Below are 8,106 nucleotides of genomic sequence, written 5' to 3' on the forward strand. Positions count from 1 at the left end.
GTAATCATTGACGAGATCACATATACTTTGTTCTTTCGCATCATCGAAGAATGTCCAGGATTTATCGGGAGAACTACAGATACATTGACATTCATTAGAGATCCAAAAAACAATGACTTCCTCAACCAAGTGTGGTACAAGCTGAACCACATGGTTGCAACTCACGCAGCAGGAAAGTGCAAAACTTGTTCGCATCAAAAGAAGGGACTGTGATCAGGACCCAGCAAACAAGGCAAATGTCCCTATCACCTGAAGATACATGGCTGGCGCACAACGTTTTGCTTCGATTAGTCACAGGCTATCCGGAAATGGTGGGGAGACCTGCAGATGTGGACGTCATCACCTTTCTTAGGAATCCAGCCAACATCCTACACAGTGGGCAGACCCCGCAACATTGATGTGCCCACTTTTATTAATGATCCAGCAAAGAATGCCCAACTAAACAGGCTCCTAAGAGCTATTGCATCACAATTAAGAAGTAATTATGGACATCCGCTGCTGAGGAGAGCCTTAGAAAGGAAAGATCCAAGATAAAACCCTTTAGAATCCCCAGCCGAGGGGCAGAGCAAGGAAACAAAGACACAGTTCTTCATGCTTCCAACGTAGAACGAATCGAAAGGAGATAACTACATCTTGAACTTCTTTTCCTATTTTTCTTATTTTTCCCTATTTTGTGCATTATCATTCCGCAGTGGAGTGGGTGGGGAAGAGAGAGACTGTTCCTCAACTCGACCTCGAACGACCAAGTGAAAGGAACAGCTACATGAACTTCACTGCCGTGTTTACCATTTTCAACCTTTTTCTTATTTTTTCCTACCTCTTCATATGGTCACTTTTATTTTTATTTTTGTTTTTATTTTTTCAATGGTTTATCTATGCATGATGTGTAACGAATCCATTTTTATGGTGTCACTGCAAACAAATTCATTCATGTCCTCAGTGCCAAGACAAATTGGGAAGGTGCCCTGGGAATGCACTGTATACACAAATGCAGGAAGAATTTGATGTGCTAAAAACGGTAGTCTAACCTTTTTCCATAGTCTAGCAAAGGATCTGTACTCCATAACTAGAGACTTCCGTCATCACTCGCAAGAGAGGGGACATTAAACTGCACTTGTCACTTTAGTGTTTGCTGAACTTTTAAGTAATGAAATCAAGATAAGAAAATAAATAAACTATTGACTATGGACTTGTTCGAGATGGGGGCCCAAAACAGTAATTTAGTTATGCCACCGGTGGATGGGCGCCTCCGCTTTCCTGGAAGGAGGTGCTGCAAACTGTCCTTCAAGGCAATCATATGTATATGTATAGTGATTATTGTAGTATTTTTGTCATTAACGATCAGAACTGCATTTTTATTGGTGCACGAAGCATCCCAATGTCCGTGCATCCACCAGGTAATGAGCGCCTGGGCCCCACAAAGGCACCCAGACCTTATATTGTCATCCCTGTTCCAAGAAAAATTGATGATAAAGCAAATGATTTACAGTTGAATTTAATTAGCAGTGATATGGATGCACCTGAAATTATGAATGACGAGAAAAGCTGGAGACAGGGTCAGCACGGAATGAATGATAACATAGCACTGTCCACGACACGCACCCATACACTGAGCGCACATGAACAAGGGCAAGTGTCAATGGCTACGAACCCGCAGGCTAAACCAACTTAAAGAGAAAAATCGCCTGCGGATCCAGCAGCTCCAGAAGGCAGGGAGCAACGCGAGAAACCAAACCGAAATGAAATAGCAAAATCACTCGATAGAACAAAGGAAGCAATGAAAGAACTCACTGAGAAAACACATGCGATAGCTGAGCATGTGGTACCACTCATACATAGAGCAAAGGAGCTACATGAGGAGCTGAGCAAGATAACTATCACAACTATGATAGCGAGCACACCAGCTCCAATGTTAGAAGCAACTACCGAGCCTACGACACGAAGAATGGTAAGCCAGATGTGGTGGGAGGAAATCTACAAAAGAATGCACGAAGGAAGGAAAAGAAACACAAAACCTCCCCCTGTTACTGCAGGGCAGGAAATGAAACCTGCCCCTCCAAGGATAATACCCAAGAAACTACCTGAACGAAAGAGCAGTACAGACTCATTCAGAGGCATAGTGATGGCCAACTACAGAAAAATGTTAAGAATCAAGAGAAGCCCACATGAAACAGACAATGAACTAAACGATTATGCGGACAGCACAGCCCATCTTGGAAACAAAATATGGTAACAGCACATGAAGGAAGTTGGACGAAGGCAATCAGAAGGAGAATGTTTCGTATGTGCACTCCTGCCATACAGCATGGGAAAGTCCAAGATCTTCGTGGCTGTAGAAGTAGATGTCCCCACAGGACACTGTATGTCACACATAGCTAAGTGCAACAACAGAGGACAATTCATGGGAAGAGATGCCTCATTGATATGGGCCAACAAAAAGGACTACCCTGATGAAGACGGGTTTGTCCAGGACATCAAAACAAGAAACAGGGCGCACACCAAGAATCACGTTATTAGATATGAAAACCCTGACGTCAAAGGATCAGGAATAAGGTGGGAAATAAACTCAAGACTGAACGTCCAAGGAAAAACCGCAGAAGAAGCTCAAATATGGAGGAACCAGGGACAAATGCAGATCTGGGATCAGTAGTTTCCACTAACGGATGGGAGGAAGGAGTCGTAATCTGCCGAGCTTGGATGGTCCTTGGAGCCTGCAAGGAAGCAATAGAAAACTCACAGATGTTATGTAAACCTCTATGGCCGAAGTTGGTGAAGCTGTTAACATGCGTCTAAGACAGGGGAGGTACCGTTGGAGAACCCAAAACTGTGCTTCAGAAGTAATGGCACAAGGAAAATGGGGAGAATCAAAACTGTGGACGTATATATGAGGCACCAGGAATGGCACAAGGAACCGCAGTCCTGATGGACCTCTATTGGGCGTGTGGATCCAAAGCATACATAAGACTGCCAAAAAATTGGGGGGGGCATATGTACATTGGTCAATGTCCATGTTCCCGCACTGGTGATCCCAAAAAATGATCTGAATCTGGACAGCTTCCTGAAAGCAGATGCTCATCTGAGAAGGAGGAGATCCGCAGAGCTGATATCCAGAATGAAGAGAGAAAACTACTTTTCTGACAAATCAGAAGAAGCATTCTATGCGATTCCATATGAACACAGGCTGTTCAGCCTCACTTCAACAGTATTCACCACAATGCTCCTGCCACACATCCAAATTGGAGTGAATGCTAAATGGTTGCAGATAACCAGATGGGAGTTACTGCAGACCATCAACACCACAATAAAAGGATTCAATGCGATCAAAGAAGAGCTGAGAGCGGTTAGACTGATGACCCTCCAGAACAGATATGTGCTTGACATGATCACAGCAATGGATGGAGGTGTTTGTGCAAAAATAAGAGAATCATGTTGCACATTTATACCATCGCATGATGAGGAAAATGGAACCCTCACAGAGGCCATAAGCATGTTGACAACATAAAAAAACCAGATGACTGATGAAACGGACGAAGTGGATGATGACAGTTGGTTTGGGAACCTATTCTCATGGGTCCCGCAATGGATGGCCGATACATTCAAGTTTCTGGGAGCCTTGCTAGCAATGGTGCTGCTAGGATTCTGTGTTATCAAGATAATCATCACACAGTGCCAGAAAGCTGCAAAGAAGGCCATCGGGATGAAAAGGATGGTCGATGTCGAACCGGGCTGGAAGCCCAGAGACCTGACAGATGAGGAGGTAAAGGACTTTGTGAAGGCAGTGAATTTGCACCAGAGGAAACAAAATTCACTTATCCGAAGAAACGAAGAAGGTATGAAGGCAAATGGATTTACTGCAGTCCAAATGGACAGTGCCAATTGATGACCTGGAACAAAGATGAGCATGTGAGAACAGCAGGAAGTTTGAAAGGAGTGATAAAGATATGGACACCCAAATTGCATACATTCACGCCATCTTGTATAAACCCAGGAGACGATGAGCAAGAAGCTGAGGAATCAAAGAAACTGAATATAAAGGAGGAAGCAGGAGTGGTCGATGAACCGACCAGAGGGGGGAGTGTAGAGGAGACCCCAGACATGGCCTGCACCCCTGCCCCTCACTTCGAGGTGCCAGTAAAGTACTCGCCAAGGTATGTGGCGTACGAGGAGCAGCTGAACCAACAAAGGACTGCAATGGGCCTCTGCCCTGTGTACATTAGAAGATCAACACCTGTTGAAATGCCCATAACCAGGCAACCCTGGGCAGCACAGTACCCAATCAGACAGCCATACCAGCCGTTGATACGGTACGAGGATGAATGCCTACACACGGTCCATGAAGAGACTCCAAAAGCCATAATGGAAGGCCAGTGGAGATGGAACAAGGACCAGAGCAGCTCCAAGAACGAACTGAAGGAGTACTGAAAGCATGCATGCCAGTACTGCCAACCGTGAGGATAATTGTAAAGGACAAAGGGGAGAGACACTGTGAAAAACGTATGAGAATGGTGCCATGAGACAAGATGGAAGCAACCGCCTTATTGAACGTGTGTAAATAAGCTTGAAACGCAAGATGCTAAGTAATCGATTCTGCTTGCAATGCTTAGTAGAAGTTAGAGCGGCAAGCACCGACTGTATACATCTACCTCAATACAGCACAATGTACACGTGCAACTCCATTTTGTATAAACAGAAGTAATCCCAGGCGGTCAAGGCCTGACTGGCCAAGTTTCATATCCAGGCCCAAGCTGAGGAAAGGAGCGGGACCGAAACTTAACAAAGGATGGCTCATGCCAGGGAAATCGAGGTCAACCCAAGAAGGCGAGGTGAGCATGAGCTCACAAGGCTCCAACTTCAGAGCATGCCAGCCCGCCCGCCCGTGAAGGTCAAGATAAGAGAGGCCCATGTAGGTGGCTAAGCGCATACAGAATTAAATGCACAAAAGGTTGGAAACTGAAGCAGATTCACGGTGGACCAGCACGTGACCAGACAGGCGCGAAGATGTACCACCGCCTGATGTCATCCAGAACCAGAGGGTGCCATAACTTTTCCTGATAAGAGACTACAGATCCTAGGCCATACCCAGCCAACTAATTGACACAGAGCCCTAAACCACTGATTGATGGAAGGGAGGCAGGGTGAATCTTGGGACACTAGGCACCTGGGTGTCTATTCTGCATGCTGCTAATTAAAATGGAGATTTATGTTTAGGGTTGGAACTTGCCCAATCACAAGGGACGATGTGATCTGGGGTCCTATAGACATTGTAACCAATGAGACGTCGTACTTGTAGTGACGTCGATCATGTGTGGTGTAGAGGGAAGGGCGTAGACGCCCACCCGATAAGAATTATCCAATCCACTTGCATTATTTCCATATACAGTTATAGCACCTATACTTAAGTTACCTTTCCCAACCAATTGTATTGCATGATGATGTTTTGTAGAATTAGACATCAATGATTATGGATTTTACCCATAAAAGAGGCTGTTGGACTAATATTCGGGAAAGTCGGGGTGAGGCAGGTGTCCGTGATGCTGCTGATTTCCATAAAATGATGTATGTATCATTAAACGGACTTCCCTTTGCCAATTTACTGAGTCCTGATTATTGATCGTTGCCGGAGTATATGAATCCTGCACTCTGTCCTCGCGTGGTGCAGCTATCTTGTGTTACTCATTTTCGAGGGTGAGTGCTGACCAATGGGCCCGTCAGTAATCACCTCTCCTCGTAAACAGGAAGGTAAGAGGTGGAGAACTTGTAGGTTACCACGCACTCTTTCCACATCGTTTTCATGTAACTAGACATGAAGTTGGATCCTTTATCAGAGACAACCTCCTTAGGGAATCCAACACGGGTAAAAATGCCCAGGAGAGCCCAGGCAACCACCTTGGCAGTAATAGTCCGAAGGGGTATAACCTCAGGGTACCTGGTGGCATGATCGACGAAGACCAGGATGAACTGATGTCCACCTGAAGTGGGAGGGTCAAGTGGACAGACAAAGTCGATGCCCACCCTCTCAAACGGTGTGCCAACCATTGGCAATGGCTGCAGTGGGGCAATGACACTGCCTCCAGTCTTGCCAGACAACTGACAAGTTGGGCAGGTCCTGCAGTCGGACTCCACTTCTACTCCCATCCGAGGCCAGTAGAAATGGGCAGAGAGCCTCTGCTTAGTCTCCTTGGTACCAAGATAACCAGCTAAGGGCACCTCATGCACCAACTGCAGCAGGTAGGGCCTGTAAACCTGGGGTACCACCAACCTCTTGAGGGCACCAGGTTCAGGCTTAGTGGGCTCACTAACAAGGAGCTCACCCTCCCAATAAATCCAGAAGGTCCTAGGCACTTCTCCTTGTGCCTGGGTCAGGGCCTGTTTCCTCAGAACCTCGAGAGAGTGGCACTCTCTCTGTCCCTTACAGAAGTCTGCCCAGGAGGCTCCCCCTTCAGCTAACAAGCATTGAAGGTCGGGATGATCCTCCGGGTCGATAGCCTCTCCCACAGGAAAGTCTTCTGGCTCTTCTCCCACAGGAGTTGAGACGGGATTCACCACTGGACCCAGCCCATCCGGAGCATGGATCCCAATGGGTGCTGTTGGAACTGCAGGAAGAGCAGGGGCTCCGTCCACAGAGGTGGTCTTCTTACTCTTCCGTTTCCTTCGTGCCTTGGGTTTCCGGTCGGTAAGGATACCAGGCTTGCAGCCAGACCCTGTGTGACCTGCGATCGGGTGACCGCCACAGCAGCCATGGGTAGACCATCAGTGATCATCCCAAACTCGACCAAATCATTTCCTAACAAAATGTTCGCAGGCATGTTGTCCTGAATCAGGACCGGGAGCTTCACTGTCTTGTCTCCAATTCTAATGTTGAGTAAGGCTACAGGCGATAATTTGGGAAGCCCACCAGCTAACCTGGTGGTTCTCAGAGGAGCACCTACATAGTCCTCTGGCTTGAGCAGGGCCCTGTCCGCCACTGTCATGCTTGCCCCAGTGTCTCTCAAACCAGTAGAAGGCTGGCCATTCAAGAGGACACTTCTCAAAAACCTACGAGTGTTCTGTGGGATAGTCACCAGTACTTCTGCGTACTGGTCCCAGGCCCCAAGGGACACTAAGGAAATCTCTACGGGAGCACTGAAGGTGATCCCAGTAGAGGAGGGGAGGACAGTGGCCTCCACCTCATGTACGGAGTAGGGGTAGGTCAGACTGACAGCCTGGACTCCAAGTGCCTTACCCTTACACTTGAGGTCACCCCTTCGGTGATCCAGAGCCCCACAATCCCAACATGTGCTGGGAGTGCGGGGTACGGTACTGGAACCACTGGGACCCTGCTTTGCAGCAGGCGGACCACTACTCTTACTCCCACCCACAACAGACTTATCCCCACTAGGTTTTCGGGGTCTTCGAAGAGGAAGGTTTTGGTTTACCCGACTGTGACTGCTTTTGGGACTCCTCAGCTTTCTGAGAGGCCCCCTTTTCTTTGTCCTTGTCCTTCCCACTGGAGTCCTTAGGGGACACCCGGTGGGAGACCCACATGTCAGCCAACCTAGCCAGCTTAAAGGGGTCCTAAAGGTGGGACAATTCAACAAACGTTTTCACTTTGTAACCATCAATCCACCGCATCATGTTCATGTGCGCAGCACTCACCCAGTCAATCCAAGACACATTCTCTCGTTTCTTAAATTCCCTGAACCTTTTAAGGTATTGGGTAGGCGTCTTGCCAAACTTGGAAATAATGCAGACTTCATGCACTCATACTGACCCCTTTCTTCCACACTCAGTTTCAGAATACAGTCATATCCAGTCTGAGGCACTCTGCTTAACAAACACTTAGCCCAATCTCTCTTATCAACATCATGAATTGCAAAAGCCATTTCAAACGCTTGAATCCATTGGAGGATATCAGAACCCTCCGCATACACACCAGCTAAGTCTTTCATAAACTTGGTTGCTGGGGACCTGACACTCTCAGCGGGTTTAGCTGAAGTCTCCACTCGAGCTTTCTCTAACTGGATTCGCTGACATTTAGTGTCCCGGTTCTTGAGTTCAAGGTCCTTATCTTTGAGTTCAAGATCCCTATCTTTTAGCTTAAGATCCCGATTCTTGAGCTCCACTTGC

Source organism: Ambystoma mexicanum, chromosome 5p (assembly GCF_040938575.1).
Source record: "Ambystoma mexicanum isolate Mex_15411 chromosome 5p, UKY_AmexF1_1, whole genome shotgun sequence".
NCBI classification, from domain to species: Eukaryota; Metazoa; Chordata; class Amphibia; order Caudata; family Ambystomatidae; genus Ambystoma; species Ambystoma mexicanum.